This window comes from Phascolarctos cinereus, unplaced genomic scaffold, assembly GCF_003287225.1.
Source record: "Phascolarctos cinereus isolate Bilbo 61053 unplaced genomic scaffold, phaCin_HiC Scaffold_1;HRSCAF=81, whole genome shotgun sequence".
Taxonomy (NCBI): domain Eukaryota; kingdom Metazoa; phylum Chordata; class Mammalia; order Diprotodontia; family Phascolarctidae; genus Phascolarctos; species Phascolarctos cinereus.
Window position 1 is genome coordinate 184,715,529 of NW_027555514.1, and position 15,269 is coordinate 184,730,797.

At 37.1% G+C, this 15,269-nt stretch overlaps 1 protein-coding gene across 1 annotated transcript in view; it reads right to left on the minus strand.

The window, feature by feature from the left end:
• ANO2 (anoctamin 2) overlaps nt 1–15,269 on the minus strand; it is a 506,846-nt gene that overhangs the window by 98,800 nt on the left and 392,777 nt on the right. The gene's annotated exons all lie outside the window — the stretch shown is intronic.

Genomic DNA, 15,269 nt, shown 5'->3' on the forward strand with positions numbered 1-15,269 from the left:
TAACAAGAAGATTAAGAGTCTAGAAACTGATATTCTTGCCAAGTGGAGGCATACATCAGCTAAGAGCAACACTGATTTAGAGTATAAACCTATTTGTAATAGCTTACTGAGGAGCATGGTAGAAGATTACAAAAATAACCCCTCATCAAATAGTACAAAAGAAAGTGGAGGGGGGAAATGCACAAATTATGGATAACATAAAAAGGATTGGGGTAGCTAGGCAGTGCAGTGGATATAGTGGTAGGCATTAAGAAGACTTATCAAATCTGGCCTCAGATTTGTGACCCTGGGTAAGTCACTTAACCCTGCTTGCCTCATTTTTTTCATCTGTCAAATGAGCTAGACAAGGAAACAGCAAACCACTCCAATACCTCAGACAACAAACCCCCAAATGGGATAAAAAAAAAAGAGTTGGATATAACTGAAAATGACTGAACAACAATACTGGCTAACAAAGATAAACTAAAGAGCTTAAGCCAAAGGGACAAATTTGATCTCACAGATATTGTTAAGACTTGGTACAATGAGGTCTGTTATCAGAATACTGCTTGAAAGAGTGGAATTAAATAGGATAGGCAAAAGGAAATAAGGCATAGGGTAGCAATGTATATTAAAAAGACATACACACTCAAGAAAACCCAGGAAATCAAAGGAGAAGCATTTGGCTGAAGCTCAATGGAGGCAAAAGCTGAAGTGATAATGATTAAGTGTTCTGAAAGAAATAACAAGCCTTCCACTGAGGCATGATGGAGAAGTGATGGAGAACTTCAATTAATCTAGACATCTGCTAGAGTTATCTCTCTGCCAAAAGCAGAGCAATGAATGATTTCTTGACATGCTTTAATGATCATTTCCTCTTTTAAAAGGTAGAGGAAGCAACAAGATGGAATGCTGTTCTGGATCTAATTTATACGAGCAGTGAGGAACTGGTTACTGTGGCAGAAATTATGAAGCCCTAAGGGAAAGTGATTATTCCATCTTAAAGTTTGTGATAGAGGAGGGAAAAAAAAACTGTCCATAGTCTGATAGGTACTAGATTTGAGAGAACAAATTTCAAAGGTTAAGAGAAGGTACAGATAGGATACGATCACCTAAAATTCTACAGGAGAATTCAGCTCAGGAAAAATGGGAAACTCTTAAGGCAGAGGTTCTTAACCTTTCTGGGTCATGTAGTCTGTATCTTTGGCAATCTGCTGAAACCTAGGGGACCCCTTCTCAGAAGAAAGCTTTTAAATGCAGAAAATAAAATACACAGGAGTACAAAGGAAACCAATTATATTGAAATAATTACCAACATTTTTTTTAAAGTTCATGGACCCTATGTTAAGAATATCTGTTCTAAGGATGCAAAGAGAAATAATTTTTCTGAGGAGGAAAAAAAAAGATTCTAAAAAAAATACTCTAAAGATGTACACAGAACTCACCAGCCAATTTGAATTTTAAGACATGTAAAAAAGATGAAAACAAATACAGGTGATAGAGATAAGTTGAAAAGAGAAATGATGTATGCCATGGAATGACCTTGTAAGAATAGTGATAAGCGCTAAAGGTGCTAGCAAGGAAGCTAAAGATAACAAAAGTGGTGGAAGAGTTAGTTTTATTGGGAACTAGAATAGGATCAGAGAGGGTTAGCATGGTTGGTTGGGAGGAATGGAATAATAATAATTGATGACACTGAGAAAGCAGAGTAGTAGCTCACTTCCTACTTCACCTCTACTTTTTCTGCCAATGAGTATGATCTTTGAACTGCAAAGGATAGAACCTACATGGGTAACAGGGACTTGATTCCAAAGAGAAGTATGGAGCTAATATGAAAACATACACCCTTAATAAATTCAAGTCACCTGAAACACAGGAACTGTATTTTCAGGTACAGAAAGAAGTAGCAGATCTGGTGGCTTTGTCTGAAAGCCTATGAAAAAAGGAAAGGTACCACATGAGTGGAAAAAGGATAAATGTTTTGATTTTTTAAATGGAAGAGAATGGAGTTTGCTAATATAAGACAGTGAATTTAAATTTTATTCTGACATATTTTTAGAAGGTAGGTTAGTGAACATTTAGAAGAAGAAGCAGTGATCACAAAGAGCCAGCATGGCTTGATCAAGATCAAGTAATTTGAGATAAATCCTTATTTCCTTCATTTTCCCTCAGGATTGTAGGATCATTGATATAAGGTTGGAAGTCATCTCCAAGGCTGTCCCATCTACCAACCTTCTCATTCCACAGAAAGGAAACTGAAGCCCAGTAAGGTTAATTAACTGGCCCAAGGTCACACAGGAAGTGAGCATCATAGGTAGAATTTGAAGCCAGGCCTCAAACTCCAGAATCAGTATTCTTTCCACTATATCACATCACAGAATATTACAGATATGGTTTACTTAGATTTTAGTCAAAAGTCTTTCAGTGTGGTTTTGTGGAAAAGAGAGAGGTGTAGACTAGGCAATAGTACAATTAGATGGGCTGGATCCAAACTGGATGGATGCCTCCAGTAGAGTGCATCAGGGGACTATCCCTATGCCATTTACCAATTTTATCAGTGACTTTGGATATATATCTATGTGTGTATACACATCTGCAAAAATAGAAACAGGACATATAGACATATATATGTGTGTGGGTGTGTATATATAGTATATATGTCTATTAGATATATGTACCCATATACATACATACATATATGTGTATGTGTATGTCCATATGTCCTGCTTCTAATTTTGCAGATGACACAAAGCTGGTAGAAAAGCTAACATGAGGCAGCTAGGTGGTGCAGTGGATAGAGCACTGGCCCTGGATTCAGGAGGACCTGAGTTCAAATCCGGCCTCAGACACACAACACTTACTAGCTGTGTGACACCATTGCCTAGCCAAAAAAAAAAAAAGGTAACACTCTGGATGACATTGTGAAAAGTTAAAAAGATCTCTGGCTGTTCAGCCAATTGAAGATGAAATTTACTAGGGATAGATGCCAGTTTTATACTTGGTTTAAAAAAATTAATACCATGAATACAAAATAGATGAGGCAAAGCTAGGTAATAATTCATCTGAAAAAGATCTAAAGGTTTTAGTAAATTGAGACTCAATAGGAGTCCCAGACAGAAGAGACGTTAATAGCCATCAGGTCCACTTTACACCTGAAAAAGAATAACCCCCTACAACATACCTCACAAGTGGTCATCGAATCTTTATTTGAAGACCTTCATTAAGGGGGATCCCACTACCTCTTGAAAGAGCCCATTTTACTTTTGGATAGCTCTGATAGTAAAGACATTTTCTATCAAACTTAAATTTTTCTCATTATCATTTTTCCTGCTTCTACTTTTGTTCTCTGGGAACAAATAGAATAAGTTTAATCCCTCTTCCTTATGAGTTTGTGAATACTTGAAGACATCTATCATGTATCATGTCCCTCTAAGTCTTCTTTTTTTCTAGACCAAACATCTGTAGCTTTTTCAATCTATCTTCCTATGGCATGAACTCAAAGATCTTCACCATTCTAGTTATTTTCCCTTGGAGGAAATCTAATTACTGTTCATTCATCTACATTACATTTTAATATTTATCAAATGCCTTCCTCAGTATTTCCATTAGATAAGTAGATAATAATAACTGTATTTTAGGCCACTTTGTAGCTTACAAATAAATCCATTTTTGGACATCTTGTACATTTTCTCATTGAGCTTTAAACCTGCTTTCAATACGGTCCATAGTACAAATATTCTCATTTTACAGTAAGGACAAAGCTAGTAAGTGGACTAGCTGGGACTTAAAGCCAGGTTCCCTGGCTCTAAACTCTTAGATGAACTCTAAGTTACCTTTCCTTTTCGAGTCTATGATTCAAAAACTAAAGTTATAACTCAGTCTTTTAGACTCATCTTTACCCCAAAGGACTTCCATTTCCCTTCATGACTTTCACTACCTGAATTGCATTAATCTGGTGTTGTCAGACTTATAGTTTTTTTCAGCAGATACATGTGCATATGCCTCATGACATTCTTAAAGCATTTCCTAGATCATCCCTTGATTACAGCAGCTCCACTTCAACTGACCAAACTACTGACCTTATGCTACCTCTTGGCTCTCCAAGTTCAACAGCACCACCATAAAGTGGAAGTCTCTATCCTAGGGCCTCTCCTGGGGCTGAGCCCAGCCCACTATTTAATGGTAAGTATGGCTGATAGGTGACACAATTAGCATAGCCTGAGTGGAGGAGTTTTAAAAAATCCCTAGTCATTACATTAAATTCCCCAATCTAAACTGTGTAAGGATCTCCAGCTGCTTAGCCAAGGAGAGCCACATGAGTTAGAGGACTAGGGGTGGGAAGTTGGAGGGGGGTTGAGTTGAATTGGGACATGACTACATCATTGTAATTCTATAGAAAATAAAGCTGGGGAAGGTTCATAGTGGGGCTTTTTTAAATTAGCATTTTTAGTCAAACTTTTGAGTTCTAAATTCTCTCGCTCCCTCCATGACTTACCCCCTCCCTGAGATGGTAAGCCATCAGATATGGGTTCTACATGTTCAATTATGTAAAACATTTCCATATTAGTCATTTTGCACAAGAAGAGTCAATTAAAAGGGAAAAAAATGAAAAAAAAGTTTAAAATAGCATGCTTCAGTCCATATTCAAACAATATCAATTCTTTCGATAGTATGCTTCATCATTAGTCCTTTGGGATTGTCTTGGATTATAGTATTGCTGAGGATAGCTTGCTGAGGATAGCTAAGTCATTCACAATTCTTCACTGAGCGATATTGCTGTTACTATGTACAACATTCTCCTAGTTGTGTTTACTTTACTATGTAGCAGTTCATGTAACTCTTTCCAGGTTTTTCTGAAATCATCCTGCTTGTCATTTCTTATAGCACAATAATATTCCATTACAATCATATACCACAGCTTGTTTAACCATTCTCCAATTGATGAACATCCATCTGATTTCTAATTCTTAGCCACCACAAAAAGAGCTGCTATGAATGCTTTTGTACAAATAAGCCCTTTCTCCTTTTTTGAATGTCTTTGAAACAGAGATTTAGCAGTGGTATTACTGGGTCAAAGGGTATGCACATTTTTATAACTCTTTGGGGATAGTTCAAAATTGCTCTCCAGAATGGTTGGATCAGTTCACAGCTCCACCAACAGTGCATTAGTGTCCAGTTTTCCCACATTCCTCTAACATCAAACATTTTCCTTTTTTGTCATATTAGCCCATCTGATGTGAGGTGTTACCTCAGAATTATTTTAATTTACTTTTCTCTAATCAATAGTGGCTTAGACCATTTTTTCATAGGACTATAGATAGTTCTGATTTCTTTGTCTGAAATCTGCCTGTCCATATCCTTTGAATATTTATCAGCTGGGGAATAATTTGTATTTTTATAAATTTGACTCTGTTCTCTACATATTTGAGAAATGAGGCCATTATCAGAGATACTTGCTACAAAAAATTTTCCCCAATTTTCTGCTTTCCTTATAATTTTGGTTACATTGGTTTTGTTTCTGCAAAAACTTTTTAATTTTATATAATCATAATTATCTATTTTACATTTTGTAATACTCTGTCTTCTTTGGTCCTAAATTCTTCTCTTATCCATAAATCTGACAGATAAACTATTGCATGCTCTCTTAATTTGCTTATGGTGTCACCCTTTATGTATAAATCATGTATTCATTTTGAACTTATCTTGGTATACGTTGTGAGATGTTGGTCTATACCTAGTTTCTGCCATACCATTTTCCAGTTTTCCTGGCAGCTCTTGTCCAATAATGAGTGTTTGCTCCAAAAGCTTGTATCTTTGGGTTTGTCATATACCAGATTGCTATGGCTATTTACTATAATGTAATTTGTATTTAATCTATTCCACTGATCCACCACCCTATTTCTTAGCCAGTATAAAATGTATTAATAAATACCATTTTATAATACAGTTTGAGATCTGGTATGGCTAGACCACCTTCTTTTGCATTTTTTTCACTGATTCCCTTGACATCCTTGAGCTTTTGTTCTTCCAGATGAGTTTTGTTATTATTTTTTCTAGCTCTATAATATAATTTTTCATAGTTTGATTGGTATGCATTGAATAAGTAAATGAATTTTGGTAGAATTGTCATTTTTATTACATTAGTTTGGCCTACCCATGAGCAATTAATATTTCTCCAGTTGTTTAGATCTCAGTTTATTTGTGTGAGAAGTGTTTTATATTTGTGTTCATATGTTCCTGGGTTTCTCTTCGCAGGTAGACTCCCAAGTATTTTATATTGTTTATGGTTATTTTAAAAGGAATTTTTGTTTCTATCTCTTGCTTTTGACTTTGTTGGCAACATATAGAAATGTCTATGATTTATGTGGGTTTTCTTTTGTATCCTGCAACTTTGCTAAAGTTATTAACAATTTCAAGTAGTTTTTAGTGGATTCTCTAGGATTTTCTTATATACCATCATATCATCTGTAAAGAGTGATAACTTTGTTTCCTCATTGCCTATTCTGATTCCTTTAATTTCTTTTTCTTCTCTTATTGCCATAGCTAACATTTCTAGTATAATATTAAATAAAAGAGATGATAATGGGCATCCTTATTTCTCCCCTGATTGTATTGGGAAGGCTTCTGACTTATCCCCATTAGAGATAATGTTTACTGATGGTTTTAGGTAAATATTACCTATCATTTATTACTATGTTCTCTAGTGTTTTTAATAGGAGTGGCTGTTGTATTTTGTCAAAAGCTTTTTCTGTATCCATTCAGATAATCATATGAGTTCTGTTAATTTTGTTATTCATATGGTCAATTATGTTGAAAGTTTTCCTAATGTTGAACCAGCTCTGCATTTCTGGTGTAGATCTCACCTAGTCATAATGTATTATCCTCTTGATAAGTTGCTGTAATCTCTTTATTGGTATTTTATTTAAAATATTTGCATCAATATTCATTAAGGAAATTGGTCTATAATTTTCTTTCTCTGTTTTGGCTTTTCCTGGTTTAGGTATCAGCACCATATTCATGTCATGAAAGGAATTTGGCAGGACTCCTCCATCGATTTTTCCAAATAGCTTATATGGTATTGGGATTAATTGTTCTTTAAATGTTTGGTAAACTTCACTTGTGAATCCATTTGGTCCTGGGGAGTTTTTTTAGAACATTTATTGATGGCTTATTCCATTTCTTTTTCTAAGATTAGGCTAAGTACTTAATTTCTTCTTCTGTCAATTTGAGTAATTTATATTTTTGTAAATATTCATCCATTTTATTTAGGTTATCAAATTTATTGGCATGTAATTGGGCAAAATAATTCCTGCATGTCTTAATTTCCTCTTCATTGGTGGTAAATTTTTGATACTATTAATTTGGTTTTCCCTGCTTCTTTCTTTTTTTGAATCAAATTAACCAATGTTTTATCTATTTTATTGTTTTTTTCTCATAAAACCAGCTTCTAGTTTTATTTATTAGTTCAATGGTTTTCTTACTTTCAATTTTATTAGTCTCTCCTTTGATTTTCAGGATTTTTAATTTGGTGTTTAATTGGGGATTTTTTTTTTAGTTGCATGCCCAATTCAATTATCTGCTTTTTCTCTATTTTATTGATTAAAGCAATTTAGAGATATAAATTTTCCTCTAAGTATTGCTTTGGCTGCATCCCATAAATTTTTGTAAATTGTCTCATTGTCATTTTCTTTAATGAAATTATTGTTTCTATGATTTATTCTTTGACCCACTTATCTTTTAGGATTAGATTATTTCATTTCCAATTGATTTTTAATCTCTCCACTGTCCATTATTGAATGTAATTTTTATTGCACTATGATCTGAAAGGATGCACTTACTATTTCTGCTTTTCTGTATTTGGTTGTGAGATTTTTATGTCCTAATACATGGTCAATTTTTTGTGTAAGTGCCATGTACTGCTGAGAAAAAGGTATATTCCTAACAGCAACATTGTGTGATGACTAAAGGATCTAAGATGAGTCCAAAAGACTCATGATTGAAAATGCTATCCACATCCAAAGAAAGAACTATGGAGTCTGAATTCAAATCAAAGCATACTATTTGCTCTCTTTTGCTCTGTTTTGTTTTGTTTTGTTTCTTCTTTCTTGTTCCTCCCATTGGTTCTAATTTTTCTTTAAAACATGACTAATGTAAAAATATGTTTAATATGAATGTGTATGTAGAGCCTATATTAGATTGCATGCCCTCTTGGGGAGGGAGGAGGAAAAATGTAAAACTCAAAATCTTACAGAAGTGTATGTTGGAAACTAAAAATAAATGTTTTCATTAAAAAGGTATATTCCTTCCTATTCCCATTCAATTTTCTTCAGAGAGCTATCATATCTAACTTTTCCAGAATTTTATTCATCTCCTCAGCTTCTTTCTTGTTTCTTTGCTTTATTTTGTTTTGTTTTGTTTTTGCTTAGATTTATTTAGGTCTAAGAGGGAGATAAAGTGAAATCCCCCACTAGTATAGTTTTATCTATTTCCTCCTTTAACTCATTCAGTTACTTTAAAAATTTAGATGCTATGACATTTGGTACATATATGTTTAATATTGATATGACTTCATTGCCTATGATACTTTTCGGTAAAATATGGTTTTTGTTTTAATTAGATCTATTTTTGCTTTTGCTTTATCTGAGATCACGATTGCTACCACTGCTTTCTTTGCTTCAGCTGAAGCAGAATAAATTCTGCTCCATCCCCTTACCTTTAGTCTGTGTGTATCTCTCTGTCTAAAATGTGTTTCTTGTAAACAACATACTGCATGATTCTGGCTTTTAATCCATTCTGCCATCCATTTCCATTTGATGGGTGAGTTCATTCCATTCATATTTATAGTTATGATAACAAACAGTGTATTTCCTTTCATGCTATTTTTTTTCCTGTTTATCCCCCTTTATCTCTTACTCTCTCCTCACAAATATTTTACTTCTCATCACTGCCTTCCGCAATCCATCCTCCCTTTTATCATTCCGCTTCCATTATCCCCATTCTTTTTTACTTCCTTATAGGGTAAGATAGTTTTCTGTATCCAAATGAATGTATATGTTGTCCCCTCTTTGAGCCAATTTTGATGAGACTAAGGCTTAAGTTTTGCCCACCACGCTCCCCTACCCCATTTCCTCCTCCATTATAATAACTTTTTCATGCCTCTTTTATATAGGATAATTTACCCCATTCAATCTCCCCCCTCCTTCTTCCAACGTAATTTTCTTCCTCACCCCATTATTTTGTTTTTTGGGGTACCATCCCATCAAAGTCACCTTACATCCACACTTTCTGTCTATATATACTCCTTCTAATTGCTCTTATAGTAACAAAATTGTTAAGAGTTACAGATATCATCTGGCCGTATTGAAATATAAACAGTTAAATTTTATTGAATTTCTTATGTTTTCTCTTTCTTGTTTCTTTTTTGCTGTTTTATGTTTCCCTTGAGTCTTATATTTGCAGGCCAAATTTTTTATTCAGCTCTGGTCTTTTAATTAGGGATGCTTGAGACGCTTCTATTTCATTAAATATCCATTTTTCCCTCTGAAAGATTATATTCAGTTTTTCTGGAAGGTAAATCTTGGTTATAATCTTAACTCCTTTGCTTTCTGGTATATCATATTCCAAGTCCTCAGGTTCTTTAATTTGGAAGCTGCCAAATCCTGTGTAATCCTGATTGTAGCTCCACAATACTAAATTGTTTCTTTTTGGCTTGCAGTACTTTTTCCTTGATCTTTGAGCACTGGAATTTGACTATGATGTTCCTGGGAGTTTTCATTTTGGGATCTCTTTCAGGCAGTGCTTAGTGGATTTATTCAATTTTTATTTTGCCCTCTGGTTCTAATATATCAATGCAATTTTCTTTGATAATTTCTTGAAAAATGTTGTGCATGCCTTTTTTTTTATTTAATCATGACTTTCAGGTAGTCCAATCATTTTTATATTATCTCTCCTAGATCTATTTTCTAGGTCAGTTGTTTTTCCATTGAGAAATTTTACACTTTCTTCTTTTTTTCTTTTTTGATTTTGTTTTATTGTATCTTGATGTCTCATAGAGTCATTAGCTTCCACTTGCTCAATTCTAATTTTTAAGGAATTATTTTCTTCAGTGAGCTTTTATACTTCCTTTTCCATTTGGCCAGTTCTATTTTTTAGGGAGTTATTTTCCTTAGTAAATTTTTGTATACCTTTTCCTATGCTATTGGCTCTTTTTTTCATGATTCTCTTGCATTACTCTAATTTCTTTTCTCAATTTTTCTTCTTCTTTAATTTACTCTTTAAAATCCTTTGTAAGCTCTTCTAGGAATTCTTTTTGATCCTGAAACCAAATTACATTTTTCTTTGAGGCTTCACATGTAGCCATTTTGACACTATTGTCCTCTACTAAGTTTATGTCTTGATCCTACCTGTCACCATAGTAACTTTCTATAGTCAAGTACTTTTGTTGTTATTGTTGTTTTTTGCTCATTTTGTTTTTGCCTTTTTTGCGACTTAGTGTTTTTTTATGTGAATTGGGCTCTGGTCCTGCACTGTCCTGCACTGGGGCTCAGGGTCTTACTGCTGGCTTTCACTGAGCTTCAGGGCTTAGATACTTGCTTTCACTGGAAAGTAGGCTTCCATTCTGGCTTGTAGTGGTGGGGTGAGGGCCTCCTTGTTGGTCTCCCCTGGGTGTGGAGATTAGCTGCTGGCCTGCTTCAGGGGTGGGGCCTTGCTACTGGGTTGTTATGGTAATAGAGTCTTTCTGGTAGCTGGCCCTGGAGGATCTTGTAGCTGGTCTGCTCTAGGGGTGGGGCCCTGCTTCTGGGTTGCTATGGCAACAGGGACTCTCTGCTAGCAGGACCTAGACAGTGGATTTCTTAACAACACCCAGCTTTGTGGTTTTCTCCTTCCTGACACACCCACAATCACAAATAGGCTCATGAGATAGGAGAGCAAAGGCAGTTGATACCTCAGGATACTACAGATCTTGGCATCAAACAACTAAATTCAAACTAATGCTCATAACCACAATCCTTTTTTTAAATAATCATTTGTGCTGATTATTTATCTTAATAATTAACAGTTTGCCCCACTCCAGTTAACTGCTCCTCTCTGTTTACTTAGGTTACCAAAAGATCTAAGCATTTTCTCCTCCCTGTCTTCAAGTTCTGACCCGACACCCTCCCATCTGACTGACTTACACTTAGCTCAGCAGTATCTCACTGGGCTGAGAACTCAGAATCCCCTACAAAATCTTGGTTACCCAATTAATCTGGAGAAAAAGAACCTGAGTTCCAAGGGTCTAATGCTCAAAGGCTTGGAAAAACTAGCCATTGATCCTAAAGACCCTTTCCAATCTTGTGATTCTAAGCTCAATAATTTCCCCCTCAGTTCAAAATGGGTGAAAAAAATCATCCCCTAAATGAATAAAGCAGGGGAGATGGCATCTTCTGGGTGGCCCTCAGCTACTACCAGATGTCTTCAGAATTGCCAGATGTGCTTTGCTATGTATGGTCACTGAATAAATGAATTTGCAAGATTTCTGGTATGGCTTGTTTCATTTAGATTCAAATGCTTAGCAACATCTGTCTACTGGTTGTACAGGATTAATGTGGGAGGCATTAGAATATTTAACCAAATTTATGTTGGTGACTAGGAATCTGGCCTGAGGGCCTGAGTTATAAATGGCCAAGCCCTGTGGATGGTCCTAGATTTGAAGGGTTGAGGGCCAAAGGTAATGTAGGTAAATCCAGAGCCCGGGGAATGGGGGTAGCTGCTACATTTTATTTCCTCCCGTGATTCTATTCAAACTGGCTGGATCTAGACCTCCAAATTATTGCAGAGCAATAGGGCAAGAATTTCTTAACAGTTCTTTGAGAAGAGCATCTGGTTCTTTCAGAATGATCATTCCAACTGGAAATCATGCCCTCCCCTCTGTGATGATAAATCAAAAGGCTAGTTATTATTTATTGGTTTCATTTCTAAAAATCAAACTTGAGCTTTAAGGGCCATGAACAACATAAATAATGGGAATTGCCAATAAAGAATCCAAATCCCCATGACATACCACTAAATCAGAGGCATGCCCTACCTTATATAGAGGAGCCTCCTGTGCTTTTCCAGGAGTGCCATGACCGCGGCCTTTGTTAGGCTCTCTGAGGAAGGAGAAAGATTTAACTTTCCTAATATGGGGTGGAAGAACGGGACAGTAGTCTGGGTTTCCTGTATTGTGGAAGAGATGCAGGCATGGGCTTTTAAAAGAAATATGAACAAAAATGCCTAGAGTTCTATAGAGCACTGGACTCCTTAGACCCCCCTCCATCATGGTCTTACTCCAAAAGAACAGAAATCAGAAGAGAAGGAATGAACAGAACATGATTGTATTGGCTGTCAACACCTACGCAATATAAGATTGCCAAACACTTTGGACAACCTTTGCTCCAGACCAGTGGGCAACATTTCCCAGCATGCCCAGTCCTGGTGCTGAAAAAAAAAAGTGATTTCAAAGACCACTAAACAAATGTCCTATATCTTGCTGGGGAGATCTTAAAACTAGGCCCACTTGAGGAAATGGCCTACATCTTTCTTCGATGTAATTATAATTCCTTTTGTTGTTGTTTTAGTCATTTCAGTTGTGTCTGATTCTTCATGACCGCATTTGGGGTTTTCTTGGGAAAGATATTGGAGCAGCTTGCCATTTCCTTCTTCAGCTCATTTTATAGATGAAGAAACTGAGGCAAACAGGGTTAAGTAACTTGCTCAGGGTCACATGGCTAGTAAGTGTTTGAGGCCAGATTTGAATTCAGGAAGATGAATCTTCCTGACTTCAGGCTCAGCAATGGCACTCATGGATCTTCACCACCAGGATTATGAATAGAAGAGATAACCAGGGTCAAGGAGGAAAGGGCGGGATAACTAAGTGGTATAATGGATAGGGCACTGGGCCTGGAATTATGAAAACTCGAGTTCAAATCCAGCCTCAGAAACGTATTAGCTGTGTGACTCTGGGCAAGTCACTTAACCTTTGCTTGCCCAGTTTCCACATCTATAAAATGAGGATAATAATATCAGCTACCTCCCAAAGTTATTGTAAATATCACATTAGATAATAGTTATATAGCACTCAGAAAAATAGTTAAGCACTATATAAATGTTAGTGATGATGATGATGATGATGATGAAGAGATGACCAGGAGCCAGGAGGACGGGGCAGGATAACTAGGTAGCATAATAGATAGAACACTGGACCTGGAGTCAGGAAGACCTGAGTCCAAATCCAGCCTCAGATACTAGTTTTGTGACCCTGGGTAAGTCACTTAAATTCTATTTGCCTCAGTTTCTTCAACTGTGAAATAGGAATTGTAACAGTATGTACATCCCATAGTTGCAAGGGGGGGAAAAAAAGGAGATAATACTTGTAAAGAGTTTAGTAAAGTGCCTGGCATATAGTAGGTGTTTAATAAATACTTTTTTCCTTCCTTCCTTCCTTCCTTCCTTCCTTCCTTCCTGGAGGAACTCCTGAAAATCCTACCTACTCCAACTTGATTAGAGGAGACCCAGACAACCTCTCTTGACCCTGTCTTATCTGTAGTATTACTCTAATTAGTGGCAGACCAGAAAGGTCAAGGGGGACTGAAATAAAAATCACTATTTCCCTCCTAAAATTATGCACACTAAGTATGAATCCACGTGACTCATGTGAGCAGCTTTGAAAAATTTCACATTTTAAAGAGACAGTACCTAAGATGGTTCCAGGGAATTGACTCAGAGTGATAAATACCTTCAGGCATCTCCTGCTTTCATAGAAACACCACTGCCACAAGGGTGGAAGAAGTGATATTTGCGATTTATTCAAAACTTTGGATGAGCATTGCATCAATGAACTCCATAGATCAATAGGACAGGCATGATCCATTTCCAAGCCCACATTCCAACTAATGTCAGACCTGGGCTGTGCCTGGGGGAGCAAGTGAAGAAAACCCCTCTTGGAAGTCGGATATTCTAGGCATACCTGGGTGGCTTTGGGGGAACCTCAACTGGAACCGAGTGGGAAGTCTGAACCTGTGTGGGTGACTCAGTCAAAGAGCACGAGGTGCTAGCTCCTTTCCCTGAGGGCAGATCAAGCTTTCACAAACAGCAATGTTTCCTGACAGCACTAAGGGCTGCCATCTGGTCTTATTTCTGTTTTTCTCTCTGTGTATGCTTGGGGGGTGGGGTGGAGGAGGGAGAACCCACCACCCCTTTTCTCTCCCTATAATGTTGTTGTCTTGTTTGTTCTGTGGGGAGGGAAACATCCAGGCAGGAGCCAGAGAGCCAGCTGTGTAACCAGACAGCCAGCTGTGGGAGTAGGGGACATAGAGGAGGGTTTAAGGGTTCTCTTTCCACCCCCTCAGTTTACTCTCTTCTTCCAAGAGAAAGTAGAGAAGAGACTCAGTCAGAGGGGGTGGGAACTTAATACATTTGGGTGTTTCTGGGACACACCTGTCAGGCCCAGCTGTTCTGAAGGGCTTCCTAACTGGAGGGAATCCGTGGTCCTACGGGCTGGGAGATGAGAGACCTGAACCTACTAGCACCCTGGCTGAATGCCAGGATTCCCAAAGCCTTCTGCTTAAACCACCCTGAGGCATCTGGATTGTGAAGAAATGGGCTTAAACTGCAAAGGGATAGATTTAGGTTAAATCTAAAGAGGAATGTATTTGCAGGCTAATGAACAGGAAAGAAAATGCCACCTCCTTCCCTCAAGGGCTTTAAAAATCTTTCAGAGACATCCAACCAGGAAGCCTAGGTCTTTCTCTGGTGAACCAGTCTAAAACAATGATAAATAAAAGGAAGCAGAATCCTAAAAACCTCAGTAGTGATCCATCAATTCAAAGGTTCACATCCTACACAGACTAGCTCTTTGCCTCATTCCACAGTCACAGGCTATCATGGCTCTGGGGCATCCTACGGAAGTAGCTTCTGGTCATGAGGAAGACAGGTGTGATGGGCAACTTCAGTCTTACTCAAAAAGCAACCAAATGTTATGAGTTCATGGGCAAGGTTCAGAGCACATAAAAGCAGGCATCCTTCTCCAAAGTACCTAAAGGTGATCTAAAAACATGTGTCTTCTTTCTGGTTTCTGGCAACATTACTGTATTAAGGAACAGAAAGGATCTATATTGGCCTTCATGGACCTGCCTTGACCCAGAGCAAGTATCTAGTTCAGCAAACTCATTTAATGGCAAGCTTAGAGTTCTTGGATGATGCTGGCATTCACCCCCTGACCATTTCAGGTCCTGACTAACTCAGACCACACCTCCTGACTCCTGCTTTTG